The following is a 17,935-nucleotide window of genomic DNA, read 5'->3' as shown; positions in this document are numbered from 1 at the left end:
GAAGATACAACTTAATATACTGGATGAACTGGAAACTTAAGCAAGCGTGGGACAGAAAGGAAAAGTCGGGAACTTAGGAGTGGGGAGAGAACGAATAAAAAAGGTGTGTGTGTGAGTGTGTGTGTGTCAGTAAAAAGTGACGAACAAAGAGTGGGAGGTTGTGGGTGACAATCTGATTTTCTGATGACACGCTACAGCAGAATGTGTAGCATGCATGCTTTCTACAGTTAACTACTTATCTAGGCTGCACAGCTGTGTGTGCAACCACCCCCCTCTCCAGTTCACAAAACACACCCTCATCTACGTCACTTTAAGTCAGCCAGAGGGGGTAAGCCACAAGTAGACCGCCAGCCCCATGTACTGAAAGTGGACATGCTGGTTTAAATATTTCCAATAATCTCCACAGATCTACTGTAAACTAAATGAGTTTAAAAGACACAACAGATTTCACAATTGTTTGACCATTTTAAACAGTTAGGGAATCCATCCATCCATTTTCTACGTTTGAAAAACATTTTTGGGGAATTTTTGTTATCACTCCTGTACGTCAAAGTGGAAAGTACCCAGTTACTGTGACCAGCAGATTCTACTTACAGTCAGTGCACATGTTAATGGCACAATATGTAAATTGTCATGTGGTAAAACATACGTACGAGGGGTGTTACAACTGATCGATATATCGAGAGATCAATTTATATTTCTAAATTTAAAGTATATCGATCTGTGTTTGGCAAGTTTGCCTTCCCAAAGATCGGCATTCCATCCAAGAACATCGATCGATTTTATCAACAGATTGTAGCTGAGATAGGCGCCAGCGCCCCCCGCTACCCCGAAAGGGAATAAGCGGTAGAAAATGGATGGATGGATGGATGGATAGAAAAAGGAAACCATTGGATTTAAAAACGGCAGACTTTGAATAAAGCTTAGCACTTTTAATGATAAGGATGTTAACTGTTAAGTCTGTTTGCCCATCTATGCTGTCATCAAAACAAAAATGGCGGATGCCTACGGGGGTCGAGGCAATATCATAAATTACAACACAACAAGTTTCAGCTACAGCTTGAATGCAAAAGCCAAACCAAAGACAAATAACAATAATATAAAGCCGCAAGACAGACACGACCAACCATACGTGTTTCCACACACCTGGGACACTGCCCATCATTGACAACACCAGGGCGTAGAACATACGGCCGGGTCAAGGAACTTTATTTAGCAGGTAAATCTACTGTTAAAATGTTGGTGACTGTAGTTTTATTGAACATTTCTTGAATGTTGAAAATGAGAGCAAAAAAGGTTTCCTCTTGTTAATTCAACCTAAAGTGTTGGTTTCACCCTACTCAAATAAGATGTGAATGCATAGGCCATTAATTGTTGTTTACTTGCTTGTTTATATCCATAATTCATTTATATCTAATTCCACTACAAAGAATACCAGTAATAAAGGAAACTTCACCTACGGAGTCCAGTATCCAGTATTTATTTGACAGTCACACGGGTTGAGTTTCGTTGGCAAAAAATTTACTGGATGGATTTCAACTCACTGAATTGTTTCAGGTGGAATCGTTCTAAAAAAAAAAAAAATCATATTGTCTCTTATCGGCAACCACAAATTCTGAATCGAATCGGTCAAATGTTGCCCATACGCAGAACTGTTCAATAATGCAACAAAAAGAACTGTTTTCACAGGATACTTTTTTTGTGAATGTACCCATAGCTTCTGTCAATGTTGACATTAGTCTACTGTATGAAGTCAACAAACTATGTCTGACCTGATCTGACTTTAGAAAGTAGACAGATGCCTTGTCTTTCAAATTAAAAGTGGAATTTTAAGTCTCAATAAATATAGTACTGTATATGTCTTATTGTATCAACCACAAACATGGGAGATAGGCTAAATGAAGATATCACAGAGTAATAAGTTGCAACTGTAGAATCAAGTGCTGTACGTAAAGTAACTAAGGTTACATAAATAAAGAGAAACACAGTCTGAAAATTAAATCAAAATAAGCATATGTTCTGATGATATTTGACATCAATTATCTTGGTATTGTTTGGCAAACAGTGCAACAAATCAAAAAGGTTTTTGCAGTACAAAGAGATTAGTTGTGACTGACAGAGAACTTTAATGGACCGGCTCAAATTTGTGTCAGTGCTTTGTGAAGACTAAAACTGATCTGCTGCAACAGCATGAATCATGGGAAAACTATTTTCTTGTCCCATATAGACAGGCTTATAGCAGTCAGTTGATAAGTCTGTTGATGTTCACTGGCAGGAGTGCAAAGACCAGAGGCTGCACCTTAACGTGCCAACCAATCATGAGTGCGGAATAATTTGACAAGTGATCTGATCCTTCATTTTACTGAGAACTAATCTTGTAGATTGGCAGTGCTATCGCTCTGCATTATGAGTGTAAAGGAGATGGCAAAACAGCACACATTAGCTTTTTTCAAACTGATTAGTGACTATTATGCCACTAACTGTTTAAATAACATGATCTTGCAGGAAATTACTGTAGAAATAATTTGTACAAAAACTTGGAGCATATATTTGAGTGCAGTATTTTTAGCACAGTATTTTTAGCACATTCTGCACTGAATATGTAATAATTAACCAGACATATGGTTTTATAATTTCATTACAAGTAGGTTTAGTATACAATAATACTTCATTTTTCATCAGCACCGGCTTTTCATCAAAAATATGACTCGGTTTTTGTACACTGTGTTGGATTTAATAAGATTAAACACACGTGGGTGACTCTGTGTCTGTGCTTATTCTTTGAGAACAGCTGCAAAATAACCTACCATTGAGGCAAATTAAGTTGTTGCATACAGTAATGGTCCAATCAAAGTCAATAGGAACCTTAGGGTCACTGAACACACAACCCTGCTTCGTTAAGTCTAGCTAAAGAGTAATTAATATGGTGCTTACCATTTGTCCTTTGTATTTTTGGCGATAGAAAACCTGTCTCACAAATGCATGTGATTGCATCAGTTGATTACAGACAAAGTCATGTGAGCGCACGGTCGCTGTCCGCACATTTTTGGATACAACAAGAGTGCCCGCGCTTTGATAAACAAGCGAAAAACCCTTTTGAAGTACAGAAGTAGCGTTCCCCCTGCTTTTTCACCATCATGTCTTTAATTAAGGTAAGTAATGTTAAATGTGTATTTACTTTAAATTTCGTTTGTCATTCATATGCCTTTTGCATTGTTTTCTCTGTGTAAACCTATAATCATTCTCTATAAAAAGTGTGTTTTGTGCTAGCGTTTTTGAGAGTTTGGAATGGAAACATTTTTTCATATGATTCAATTGAACCTTTGTGGAACCAGGAATGCTGAGATCACGTTTATTTTGCAGACAGCGTTGATATCGATCATCCATTAAGGACTAATAACAATACCGATTACATGTACTAAAACATGTATTAATTTTTAAATATATTTATGGTGAGTGCTATTGACGGTTTAAAACTATTGTCACTTAAAATAGTTCCTTATTCTCTTTTATTACATGCAACTGTTTAAGCAAAACAAAGTCAATAGTGCACAATAACTAAATGAGTAGTAGATAGTAGTTTTTGCAATTGTTTAAATATTTAGGTTTTTGCCCTTGAAGTCATTCTGTGTGTAAAGAATTATTTCACCCGAAAGGAAAACTGAAGGACAAGTGGTAGAAATGGATGGATGGATAATAAACAATATCGACATCATATACTGATACAACCCTTGGTACCGACGCCACAATTTATCGATCGATCCGCCTTCCTCTTACGCGTCGTGTGTACAGGCTGTATGCTGAAACACCAACCGTTGCTGTTATGGTATCCTCCTATCTGTTTGCCAATTGTCAGCCAGGGGACTAGACAGACAGACTATGAATACACTCTTATCCCTCTCTAGAACGGTTAATAACTAAAACGGAGTTATTGGTACCACTGTGTATTGCATAGCATTCATTATTGTCAGTGGCACTAAGCAGATCTCCTAAAAAGTCAAATTTGAAAATGAACTGGAATTCTGGATTAAGTGTCAATCACTACTTTTTGTGGCAAAAAAGGCCAACAAAAACCTTAAAATCGGCACTGTAACGCGTGCTTACTATTTACATGTAAGGCAGTGGTTCTTAACCTGGGTTCGATCGAACCCTACGGGTTCAGTGAGTCAGCCTCAGGGGTTCGGCGGAGGTCAAAACACACCCGACTCATCGTGTAAATACAAACTTCTCCCTATCGGCATATTACGGATGCAGCAACAGCTGACTGATTTGCAGGTGTGTCATTTGTTGTGAGTTCATGCACTGTGTTGGCTTTGTTGTTTGAACAAGGTGATGTTCATGCACGGTTCATTTTGTACACCAGTAAAAAAAACATGGTAACACTTCAGTACGGGGAACATATTCACCATTAATTAGTTGCTTATTAACATGTACATAAGGAACATATTGGCTCTTAACTAGTCATTATTAAGTACCTATTAATGCCTTATTCGGCATGGCCTTATTATAACCTTAACCCTTCAACCCTGACTATAACCCTAACCAAATAACTCTAAATTAAGTCTTTATTACTTAGAATATGTTCCCCTAGTGTCCAAATAACTCTAACTTAAGTCTTTGTTGCTTATAATATGTTCCCCATATTAAAGTGTTACCAAAAACATATAACTTTGCCTTGAATTTGAAAAAACATTTTTCATTTTATTTTTTCACTAAAGAAGGGTTCGGTGAATGCGCGTATAAAACTGGTGGGGTTCGGTACCTCCAACAAGGTTAAGAACCACTGATGTAAGGTAATGAGGCTTTTAATTTGCTGATGCAACATTGCAGTTAATGTGTACAGCAACACTAATATTTTGGCCATTGCGTTGGTCAAATGTACTTTGCCATGGGCCTATCAGAGTGTCTTTCCGTCTCTCGAAAAAGAGGAAAGCAACAAAGACGAAAAAAGACTGGCTAAAAGCAGAAAAATGAAAAGAACACATGCAGGAAATGAAAGAAACACATGGCGAGCGAGTCTTTTAACTATGCCCTCATTTGGATGAAGGAGCGCAGCGGGGCAGGACCTCTCAACCTTTTTGATGACTCAGGTCTGATAACTGCTGTGATGTAATCTCCCAGGGAGAGAGCTTCAAGCCCTGCACACACATACCTGTGCACATGTGTGTCTAAGCCCTATGATGTGCACACCTTCACATATGCTTCTATGCACACAATGTACATATATGGACGTCTGCATGCACATTCATGCGGCCATAATCCTCTTAGAGACACGTACAAAGACGGCGAGAGTGAAACTAGACAGGCGCAAAGAGACAAAGGAAAAGTAAACTGAACTGTATGAGAAAGAGCTTAGTGCAAACATAAGTATGTACACAAGCGTGTGTGTGCACGCCCAGCCGCTCACACGCATCCATCTCTGTGCTTCGACAACTGGCGGCTGTTCTATTAATAGCTGCGCTGGTATTGCGCACACATTACAAGTCATTACATCAGATAAGAGTTTCTGTTGAAGATTACAATTCCAAAAAGGCCATTAGCTAATAGACATACAAGCTCATACACTAAAATTAGAATCCATTATATGTTGGCGGGGAAGCACGGTCTGCCTCACTATAAGAAGGTCCTGGGTTCGATCCCCGCACTCTGGGCCTTTGTGTGGAGTTTGCATGTTCTACCCGTGATTGCGTGGGTTCCCTCCGGGTATTCTGGTTTCCTCCCACCTCCAAAGACATGCACCTGGGGATAGGTTGATCGGCAACACCAAATTGGCCGTAGTGTGTGAATGTGAGTGTGAATGTTGTCTATCTGTGTTGGCCATGCAATGAGGTGGCGACTTGTCCAGGGTGCGCCCTGCCTTCTGCCCGAATGCAGCTTGGATAGGCTCCAGCACCCATGGCAACCCCGAGAGGGACAAGCGGTAGAAAATAAATGTATATGTGGACGATGTGAAGCACTTGCATAAAGAAACCGAACTGGGAAGAGCAAGATTTATCAGCAAGTGTCAAAACAGAAAAAATGGTTAACAAATGTCAAAGTGTTGTTTTTCATCATCATCCTTAAATGTATTGTTACACAGCATCTTTAAAAATGGCAGCAAAAGTCCCTGTGATGTGCTGGGATTTTCTGGCCTCGAGTTGAGCCTTGAGCGCGTGTACAATTTTAGATCCTTTCAACTGGTTTACTACGTCCTTAACTGCAACCTTTAGGTGAACCTAAACTCTCTGAGCAAGACACTTCACCCTTGCTCCTGATGGGTGCTGGTTGGCGCCTTGCATGGTAGCTCCCTCCATCAGTGTGTGAATGTGTGTGTGAATGGGTAAATGTGGAAGTAGTGTCAAAGCGCTTTGAGTACCTTGAAGGTAGAAAAGCGCTATACAAGTACAACCCATTTATCATTTAATAAAACAGAGGCTTCTCAGAGGGTGAGATAACTACTGGAAATTACTGTCTTAGAATGGCCAAAGGTATAGATGTGTGTGTCCAAGTTAAAATAAAAGGCAGGTTGTCTTTTTCTAATGGATTCATTACAATCTTTGTAACTGGGTAGTGCTTGCTGTGGTCTATAACAACATTGTACACAAATAACTATCAGAAATGCAGCCAGTTTAACATACAGGTAATGTGTCATGAGACATGCAAATATACATCCATCCATTTTCAACTACTTGTCCCTTTTGGGGCCGCGGGGGGTGCTGGAGCCTGTTACAGTTGAATTTTGGGCGGAAGGCGGGTACACCCTGGACAAGTCGCTAACTTGGTAAAGGAAATTAAATCAGCTCAAATATACCTACAAACGAGGCATAATGATGCAATATGTACATAGTACATACAGCTAGCCTAAATAGCATGTTAGCATCGATTAGCTTGGACTCAGCAGGGACCAAATATGCCTGATTATCACTCAAACAAGTCAATAACATCAGCAAAGGTCACATTTGTGCATTTACCACGCACAGGACGAAAAGTTTGGTGGACACGTCTTTCTGTGGCATTGTCGGACAAAGAAAAATAAACTACGGTGAGGTCAAGGACCGCCAAAATTAGTAGGACAAAATGGTGCTTGCCAAATACTCTCATCAGTGAAGCATGTTTAATATAAACTGGGCTTTTTAACAATTAGGAAGGTTTGTGTCATGTTTGTCCTCCTACTGAAACCTTATCAAAACAAAAAAGTGCATTTTTCCCTCATCTTTTTCTATTTAAATACATTTTTTTTAAAAAGGTCAGCCACTACTAGGAAGGCGCCAGGAGCCGCGGGTTGGTGACGCCCGCCGTTGACATAAAAGAGCACTAATCGAGACCAAAGTGGTTTTCCCATTCTTCTCAAATGTATTTCCTGAGAAATAAGTCTCACAGTGAGCGATGCATGAGATATGAAGGAGCTGGTTTTCAATAGGTCTCAATAATGTCTCAGTGAAAGATATACTTGGTTTTGTCTGTCAATGCTTACAATTTCAGTAATCCAATGTGTCTCTCTTCTATTTCAGTACAAAAGAAAATTGTGTAATGCATTTTCAAAGGCACATTTTAACTATACCTCAATCATATCTCAGGTTATATCATTCCAAAATGTGAGAAAATAATAGTTCAGGCAATATGGATATATGTTCTATATGTCTTATTTACATTACTGTATCTACTAATTTGTTGATTTCTTGCACATACAACATGTACAGTAACTCATTGATTACAATTCTGAGATTCAACACTTAACCCAAACAGCCATGATATGCTCAAAAGACACTTTTTGAGACCTTTTACCATGCGTTAACTGTCTTGATATTAACTGATGGAACAGTGTTTAGTGTTTGTGCCTCACAGAGAGAAAGTTGTGGGTTCGATTCGCAGACCGGTGTGGAGTTTGCATATTCTCCCCCTGACTGTGTGGGTACGCTCTCTGATGTAGGCTGATTGACAACACTCAATTGAATGGTTGTCTGTCTATCTGTGTTGGCCCTGCAATGAGCTGGCGACTTGTCCGGTGTGTACATTGCTTTTAATTCTCAGATTTGGCTCAGAAATGTAATTTAATTCTCTTAATATGATACCTCCTCTGTGTATCCCACTTCTCAAGTATTGCTCAAATGGTTATCTTAACTCAACCTCCTTTGTCTTAGCGATGGCTTGTCTCTTTTTAGCTTATCTCTTGCTCGTAATGGTCCCTAAGGAGCAAGAGATAAGAAAAATATAATCACATAAAACAAATATGAGAAGCGCAAATTGATGTCAAGATATGAGATTGAGCAACATATGAGTGAACACATTTTTGCTATGGGTGAGGCTGAGCCAATCAGTGGCCATAATACTGGAACAGCTTGATATGGTTGCGTTGGTCTCATCTAGAGGCAGATACTAATGAAGTATTGATATTTTTAGTTTATTTCTTTTTTATGCTTGAAATTTTAGGGCAAACATTTTGTAGAAATTGCTTACAAAAAAAACAAAAAACATTAGCAATGTGGTGAAACCACTATATTGGAGTGTGATGTGGTGAGGGACGACTGTATTAACACAAGTGTTCTGGGCATGACGTTAAAGTGCATCCGGCAGTGGTGGCTCCTCTATGGGGTCTTGGGGCACTAGGAGGTTAACCCCTTTACTACTGTTACCCCAGGTGGCCCTTGGGAAAGGCCTAGTACCTGACTGCCCCCTAGCCAGGGATACGGTGAAAACCTCAATGGCGGAGCAGGCGGAAGACGGTAGATTTAAGAACTACCACAACGGCTGCGATGGCGGAAGAAGGCTCTAGCAGAAAAGGGTCCCCAGTCGTCTTGGACTCCATGCCACAGGATCCTGACCCGATTCTGTCAAGGATCGTGTGGTGACTGTCTGTGCATCAGCCTCTCCACGTTGAACAAAGTCACGCACAGGCATCCTCCATAAAGGAATAAACCCCTACCAGGAGGATAGTCATATTCGTTCGAGTGACCGCCGATGATGATTAGCACAAATACTGTTAATAATGGGATTGATAACATGTACACTCCATTCACAAACGCCTCTATTTGCAAACTTTTCAGTTTACGACTGTTTACATTGCGCCAAATATGCCTCTGTGTGTGGACCATGTCAGTGCAAACAAACGTTTTATTTATCCATTTTGCATTTCGAAGAGCTTAGACGGGGGAGCGGCAATTCTGACATATTTATTTCTACAATTGTCGTACCTTCGCGGGTCAGAGCTGTGTCAGACTTAGAGATCACTTTGTGTGATCAAAAGCTTTGAAATGTGTCCAAACTCTCCCAGGATTGCTGTAAAGCAGGGGCGCTCACACTTTTTCTGCAGGTGAGCTACTTTTCAATTGACCAAGTCGAGGAGATCTACCTCATTCCTATTTATAATTTATATTTATTCATTTGTGAAAAAGACATTTTTGTTAACAAGTTAATGGTGTTTAATGATAATACAAGCATGTTTAACACACATAGATTCCTTTCTTTCATGAAGACAAGAATATAAGTTGGTGTATTTGATTCTGATGACTTGCATTGATTGGAATTAGACAGTGGTGCTAATAACGTCCGCATTTTCAAATGGAGGGAAAAAAATGTCCTCCTTTCTGTCCAATACCACATGAAAGTGGTTGGATTTGGCATCTCATTTGTCCAACTTGCATACTTGTTTTTAAACACTTTGTTATGAGAGTAGCATATGTGTGTGGCCCTTTAATGTCTGGCAGCAGGTGAGTGACGTCAGTGAGTGTGCGGGTGGGCAAGCAAGTGAGAAAGCGGTCGCTGAGGGCGGAGGAGAAATACTTTGGCATCAAACTCCGTAGCTTGGTAGCTTGTGTACGCTAGCTTTCTGAGACTCTTATTTTGTTAGCACAGGCAGGATGAAACAGGTCTTTTATGGTGAAGACAGGAACTGTGCAGTCGGTCTTTAGAGTTTTGACAGTAGGTACGGAGTCTCTAGAAATAAAATGTGTTTCTCTGCGTCCGCCCTGTTAGTGATTTTTTTCTTAAATATGAGCTCGCAGCAGCCAGCGTCATCTCACAAGATCCTCGGTGCCGAGAATGTCAAACAACTGACGGAAGTGAAGTCTTGGTATGATTGATGATTGCTCATTTTTATGTCTATTTTTTAATGCCTGGCTTCAGATCGACTGACACACCCTCCGAGATCGACCAGTCGATCGCGATCGACGCGATGCCCACCCCTGCTGTAAAGCTTCGAGTTGCTAGACAATCGCTTTGAGTTAGCTGTGGAGAGGCGCAGCCAGCGAACGAGCAGCGAGGCAAAGCACGCTAGAGCCCGGCCCAAGATGGCGGCGAGGAGGCAGAGGATGTGGCCGAGCGGAGATGCGGGGCGTGCCGGGAGCGACGCCATAGACAAGATCAGGTGCGTGGGTCGCGCACCTGGACACAATCATTTCTCCTCTCGATGTATAAAAGGGGAGAAAGAGGAGAAATCACGGCAGAAGGAGTAGGAGAACCTGCAGCAGTACCGGAAGAGAGAGAGCGACAGAGAGCAAGCTGAAGACAGCGACGACGGGGACGGCTGATGGGGACCGAGGAGCGAGCAGTAGAGAAGGAGCTGAAAAGCGACCTCGACAGCAGACAAGATTTAAAAAAAAAAATAAAAAGAGTCAAACCTGTTCTAAGCTATGTCCTTCCTGAGTGGTCCATGGAACCCGCACAATGACGGCAAGAGTCTGTCACATTTGGCACCCAACGCGGAAGGACCATCGGAGGCGAGGGAGGACGATTTCTTCTGGACGCTCGTCGGCGCGTTCACCGAGCTGGCGGCAGGCAGTCGGCAGTGGCTCGAGGAGTCCCGCCAACAATTGCGGCTCCTACAGGTACTGGCGGACCAGGTGGGGTGAGGCAGTGAGTGCCCCCCCCCAAAGAAGGGGACGAAGAGGTGTCAGAAGAAGAGGACAGCAATGAGGTCTTGGCTGAAGTGTCACACCTGGAAGGCAGTGCTGGTGAGGCTGCAGTGGCGTCTGCAGACCAGCAGGGCAAGCTGTCGGCTAAAGAGAGGGAGGACGAGCTCGCCTCGGTGAAAGAAGTGGTGATGGTGGAAGAATAAGAAGAAGATAAATGGATGATGAAAAAGAAGATGATAATGAATCAGATGATGAAGAAGAAGAAGAAGATGAAGAAGAAGAAGAAGAAGAAGACGAAGAAGAAGAAGATGAGGAAGAAGATGATGATGATGATGATGAATCAGAACAGGATGATGATGAAGAGGAAGAAGAAGATGATGATGATGATGATGAATCAGAACATGATGATGATGATGATGAATCAGAACATTATGATGATAAAAAAGAAGAACATGATGATGATGATGATGATGATGATGAAGAAGACAAAGAAGACAAAGAGAAAGAGAATGAAGAGAAGACAGGTGGCCGTGGCAGTCTTCTTTTCCCGCCCCTTCAAAAAAGGAAGGGGGGAGTACGCTCAGCCGGTCGGAAGCCCGGCTTGCGTCTGGCAATGGAGGTATGTGGAGAGGCGCAGCCATCGAACGAGCAGCGGGGCAGGGCACGCTGGAGCCCGGCCCAAGATGGCGGCGAGGAGGCGGAGGATGTGGCAGAGCGCAGAGGCGGGGCGTGCCAGGAGCGACGCTGCAGACGAGATTGCGCTCCTGGACACAATAATTTCTTCTCTCGATATATAAAAGGGGAGAAGGAGGAGAGATCGCGGCAGAAGGAGTAGGAGAACCCGCAGCAGTACCGGAAGAGAGAGAGCGACAGAGAGCGAGCCGACGGGTACGGCTGAAGGCGACCGAGGAGCGAGCAGTGGAGAAGGAGCTGAAAAGCCACCTGACCGCACACAAGCTTTATTTGAAAAAATAAAAAGAGTCAAACCTGCTCAAAGCAATGTCCTTTCTGAGTGGTCCATCGAACCCGCACGATGACGGCAGAGTCCGTCACATTAGCATTTTAGGCAGTTAACCTCCGGCTTGCGGCACCTTCAGTTCGAGGAAGGAGGATTTGTCCCGCAGCAAGTATTTAATTGTGATGAGACTAAAAAAGATGCCACAGAGTACATTTATTACAGCAAAAAAGAAGACACTATCGGGACACAAGCTGATGAAAGATCACCTCACAATACTAGTGTGTTACAATGCTAGCAGTGAGTACATGGGGCCACTGCTCCTTTATCACTCCAAAACTCCCAGACTGTTCAACAATGCCACAAATATTCGCAGACACACGGTAAAATTATTTTCCTTTTTTTGTTTTTTATTGTAGCAACAGTGTGGTTAATGTTTTTGAGCGCACCAACACTTAGTGTGTGTGCGTGTTGACATTTAAAGGGGCTGTTTGCAAGTTGCAACGTATACACATATGTCTAAAGGGCGCCAACTTTCCAATGTATTTTAGACAGTATACCCAATGACGTAATTAGGTACGTACGCAACACATGCACGGGCATTAGCTTTAGTTGTTGTTGACTAATAATAGAGCAAGTTTGGACAATGTTTGTTGATTTTCTTGAACAGTTGAGGCGAGAACCAATTATCCATGTTTACATTGATTCTTATGGGGAACTCTGCTTCACTATTTGAACATTTCAATTTACGAACTATATTCAAGAACCAAATAAATTTGTAAATCAAGGTTGCACTGTACTTCCTTCTGATGGCAGCAAAGCTCATTTTAACTTTGTTTGTGACTTCTGACCATTTTGTTTTACCGTAGAGTGCTTTCAAAGCATCAATTTACCGACGTAATGTAATGCTGACCATTTAAGTATCCAACACAAATCTTATGAGTACAAAAGTAAATCAATGATAAGAATTCTGCATTTATTGAGATTTTCAAATGGATAGGTTCTGTTTTCTAGTAAAAATGTTAGAAAAAGGGTAATACATCTTTTAAATCTCGAAGGATTCCATTGCACAAATCCACATTTACTCCATACTGGGTGCCAACAGGTCTGGTCATCAGTTTTGGCAAGAGCCCAAGCCCCCACTTTACACTAACCTATAGCTGCTCGGTCTTTGTCTTTTAGGAAAACAAAAAGAACTGTATCCTTTGATAAGCTTATTTTGGCACAATCAAGCCAGCCCAGCTCCATATTCCCATTAACAAGTGCCCTGTATACGGACCCTCGAACTGTAATGGCGGGCTGTGTGTGGTCTGGGCCGCCCACGGAAGCTGATGTCTGGATGATGAGATGGAGACACAAAAACATGAATGGGCCTCAGACAATTCGCTGTCCCCATTGAGCGCCCTGTGGTCAGCAGGAGTGGGAGGCGCTCAGCAAGAAAACTCTGCTGAGTCATGAGGAAGCGATGGTGAACTGTCCCTTGTCATCCAATTACCGCATCAAATGGAGACCCAATACAAAGTGGCTTATCTGGGCTCAGTGGAGCAAAAGAAGGCAGACCAGAATTTAGTTGTCTAAAGACCAAGAGGGGTAAAAGGGGAGAAGCTAAGTAGGGAGGGGGAGTTATCCTGGAAAGGGATATTTAGAGAAATATGGGGAAAGGCGCACAAACAATATTACTATGTAAGGTAATTAAATTAATATTGCCTATGCTAGTTGCAAACAGTAGCGTTTTCGAAAATATGGTTCCCTCAGGGTACTCCGGCTTCCTCCCACCTCCAAAGACATGCACCTGGGGATAGGTTAATAGGCAACACTAAATTGGCCCTAGTGTGTGAATGTGAGTGTGAATGTTGTCTGTGTATCTGTCTTGGCCCTGTGATGAGGCGGCGACTTGTCCAGGGTGTATACCGCCTTCCGCCCGTATGCAGCTGAGATAGGCACCAGCGACCCCATAAGGGACAAGCAGTAGCAAATGGATGGATGGATGGATTCAGAAGACAACAAGATTTAAGAACCTAAATGAATGAAAAGGAGGGGGGAAAATCCACCATCAAATGTTCTTTTGTCAGGTTATTTTGTATGTAAACCCTTTGAGTGATGATAGGTCAAACACAAATACAATTGTAAAAAAATATCATAGATTTTGCCCACATCAGTGCTCAGTTATTGTATCATCATTAGGGGGTTAGTGCATGTGCCTCACAATACTAAGGTCCTAAATAGTCCCGAGTTCAATCCCGGGCTCGGGATCTTTCTGTGTGGAGTTTGCATGTTCTCCATGTGACTCCATGGGTCCCCTACGGGTACTCCAGCTTCCTCCCACCTCCAAAAATATGCATCTGGGGATAGGTTGATTGGCAACACTAAAATTGGCCCTAGTGTGTGAATGTGAGTGTGAATGTTGTCTGACTATCTGTGTTGGCCCTGTGATGAGGTGACGACTTGTCCATGGTGTACGCCGCCTTCCGCAGCTGAGATAGGCTCCAGCACGACCCCGCGACCCCAAAAGGGACAAGCGGTAGAAAATGGATGGGATGGATAGTTTAGTAAGGAGGGAGTTAAAATAAAATTTACATTTGCATAAATGTATAATGAATTAAAAAAATTGTATATGCTAAGTTGTTACTTAAACCAGACCACAAAACCACAGACTCTAGCTATAAGCATTAGCTTATAGCTAGAGCAGGGTCTCTGCAGGTTTTTAAGACCATGATGAATATAATTTAAGACCAATTCATATCCATCCATCCATTTACTACCGCTTGACCCTTTTCCGTATGGACAAAGTACAAAGACATAAAATAAATTCCTAGGGCTAGAAAGAATTGTGAGTAAATGAATTAATTCACTGCTCTTTCACATTAGAAAAACACAATGGTTAATCCAACTAAGTTCACCTGACAACTAACTATATTGTAAACTATTGCAAACATAACACCCATTTTTCAAATTTGCCACAGAACCGTTTTCTTGCAAAAGATGAAGTTTGCTTCATATTAAGTGTGTTTTCATGTAACAACCAGAACGTCAGCAATGGTAAAGGAAAGCACAACACTATATTGTTTGTAAAAGGGACGGTTAGCATCTCTGCTAAAGCAATGTTTTGAATCTAGCAAACACATAAAAATGTTTACGGTATTACAACTGTATCTGCACAAAGTTGCAAGGTTGTGAAAAACAAGAGTGCAAAAAGAAAGAAGGTGATTATGGCTAGCAAGTCTCAAACAGAATTTGGATGTGAATAATGTGGATAACATTTACATTTCCACAACTCATTTTGTATCTGGTATGTATAAATATATTTATACCTGTTTTTGTGACATTTTGAAAACATATTGCTAATAAACAGGGAGTAGTTTTTATTTAAGCATGACAGGATGACATTCGGAAATCTTAAAGGTTTGAAGAGGGGTTAAGTTGATTGTATAGTTGTGCAAGTGTTTGTTGCTTTTCAGCATCTTTTGACACAGATTTGTCCCACATTTTTGACTGTTACATTATCATTCCATTCACTTTTACCGCCATGTTTAAAAACACTTCCTTCCTCGATGTGTCCACATCTGGCTCCTAAACACTTTATACGTTTCCATCCACCGACTTCAAGAATGCATTATATTGATCGTTCTGGAGCCACAAATAGTTGAACTTGCACATCTTATCCAGGTAATTCGACTTTTCTTTGGAGTTTCATAAAAATTTCTCCACGGCTATGCTAACCTGTAACAACACACCGCTACAGGTGCACAGCACACTGGGTGGGGTGCGATTAATTCTGAACTGGCTCGTGTGCGTGATTACTGTAATTCTGACAGGGCAGCAAAAGTCGCCGACTTGAGTTCCGTTTTTCGTTATGTTATGAATTTTAAGACCTTGAATTCAAAATTTTGGATTCAAGACTTTTTAAAAGGGTGCTGCACCTTATCGGGAATTTTGCCTATTTTTCACAATCATTATAAATAACATGACTCATGGATTATACAAACCCCGTTTCCATATGAGTTGGGAAATTGTGTTAGATGTAAATATAAACGGAATACAATGATTTGCAAATCATTTTCAACCCATATTCAGTTGAATATGCTACAAAGACAACATATTTGATGTTCAAACTGATAAAAAAAAAAAAAAATTAAATAATCATTAACTTTAGAATTTGATGCCAGCAGCACATGACAAAGAAGTTGGGAAAGGTGGCAATAAATACTGATAAATCTGAGGAATGCTCATCAAACATTTATATGGAACATCCCACAGGTGTGCAGGCTAATTGGGTGCCATGATTGGGTATAAAAGCAGCTTCCATGAATGCTAAGTAATTCACAAACAAGATTTGGGGTGAGGGTCACCACTTTGTAAGCAAATTGTCAAACAGTTTTAGAACAACATTTCTCAACGAGCTATTGCAAGGAATTTAGGGATTTTACCATCTACGGTCCGTAAAATAATCAAAAGGTTCAGAGATTCTCGGGAAATTACTGCACGTAAGCAATGATATTACGGACTTTTGATCCCTCAGGCGGTACTGCATCAAAAACCGACATCAGTGTGTAAAAGATATCACCACATGGGCTCAGGAACACTTCATAAAACCACTGTCAGTAACTACAGTTGGTCGCTACATCTGTAAGTGCAAGATAAAACTCTACTATGCAAAGCCAAACCCATTCATCAACAATATCCGGAAACGCCGCCGGCTTGGCTGGGCCCGAGCTCACCTAAGATGGACTGATGCAAAGTGGAAAAATGTTCTGTGGTCTGACGAGTCCACATTTCAAATTATATTTGGAAACAGAGGACGTGGTGTCCTCCAGAACAAAGAGGAAAATAACCATTCGAATTGTTATAGGCGCAAAGTTCAAAAGCCAGCATCTGTGATGGTATGGGGGTGTATTAGTGCCCAAGGCATGGGTAACTTACACATCTGTGAAGGCCCCATTAATGCTGAAAGGTCTATACAGGTTTTGGAGCAACATACTGTATGTTGTCATCCAAGCAACTTTATCATGGATGCCCCTGCTTATTTCAGCAAGACAAGCGTTAAAACAGCGTGGTTTCGTAAAAAAAAGTGTGGGTACTTTCCTGGCCCGCCTGCAGTCCACACCTGTCTCCCATTGAAAATGTGTGGAGCATTAGGAAGCGTAAAAAATGGCAGCGGAGACCCCGGACTGCTGAACGACTGGAGCTCTACATAAAACAAGAATGGGAAAGAATTCCATTTTCAAAGCTTCAACAATTAGTTTCCTCAGTTCCCAAACGTTTATTGAGCGTTATTTAAAAAAAGGTGATGTAACACAGTGGTGAACATGTCCTTTCCCAATTACTTTGGCACGTGTTGCAGCCATGAAATTCAGAGTTATATATTATTTGCAAATAAAAAATAAAGTTTATGAGTTTGAACATAAAATATATTGTCTTTGTAGTGCATTCAATTGAATATGGGTTGAACAGGATTTGCAAATCATTGTATTCCATTTATATTTACATCCAACACTATTTCCCAACTCATATGGAAATGGGGTTTGTAATTGTAATGCATTCAAAATATTCAATACATTCCATCCAAATAAAAAGACGGTTCAGGTGTGCAATGAACATAATTTTCAGGAAATCTCAGGTGGCAAATGTCCTCTCAGACCACGTATTTGAAGCTTTTTCCCAAATACAGCAGGACAGAGTAGGGGCATGAGCCACCCTCTGTAATGGGTGCACGCATTAGTGTTGTGTTGTGACTTTGCATGTATGGAAGCTTAGCGGCTTCAAAATAATAGCTTGTTTGAACAACATGGACAATCCTTGTTGCTCAAATTCAAATGGATGAGTCTCCCTGAATTGTTTTATCTAATCGCAAAGCTCTCAAAACACAAGGTCTGAGTATTCCGTAAGCACAAAACAGTAGGCATCCTACCAAGGGTGTTTCCATCTATTTCTGTCTGTCTGTACATATGACACAATTTTAAAAATCCCAACTGCACAATATGTAAAAAGTAAATTATCTATGTGATGCAATATCAGATCGAATTAAAATTCCATTTACTGAAACCAAGTTTTTTGGAACCTGATTGCAGATCCAGATTTGGCATCAATAGAAACATCAGTATGAATATCAATTTTCACGAAGAGATTTCGTCATGCTTATGTAGAATCTGAA

General features: G+C 41.2%; 1 protein-coding gene across 5 annotated transcripts in view; it reads right to left on the bottom strand.

Annotated features, from left to right (window-relative positions):
- LOC133562229 (growth factor receptor-bound protein 10-like) overlaps nt 1-17,935 on the bottom strand; it is a 168,280-nt gene that overhangs the window by 33,191 nt on the left and 117,154 nt on the right. The window lies entirely within an intron of this gene.

This window comes from Nerophis ophidion, linkage group LG11 (assembly GCF_033978795.1).
Source record: "Nerophis ophidion isolate RoL-2023_Sa linkage group LG11, RoL_Noph_v1.0, whole genome shotgun sequence".
Lineage (NCBI taxonomy): Eukaryota > Metazoa > Chordata > Actinopteri > Syngnathiformes > Syngnathidae > Nerophis > Nerophis ophidion.
Note: the sequence above shows the minus strand (reverse complement) of the source record. Positions and strands in the feature narration are given on the sequence as shown.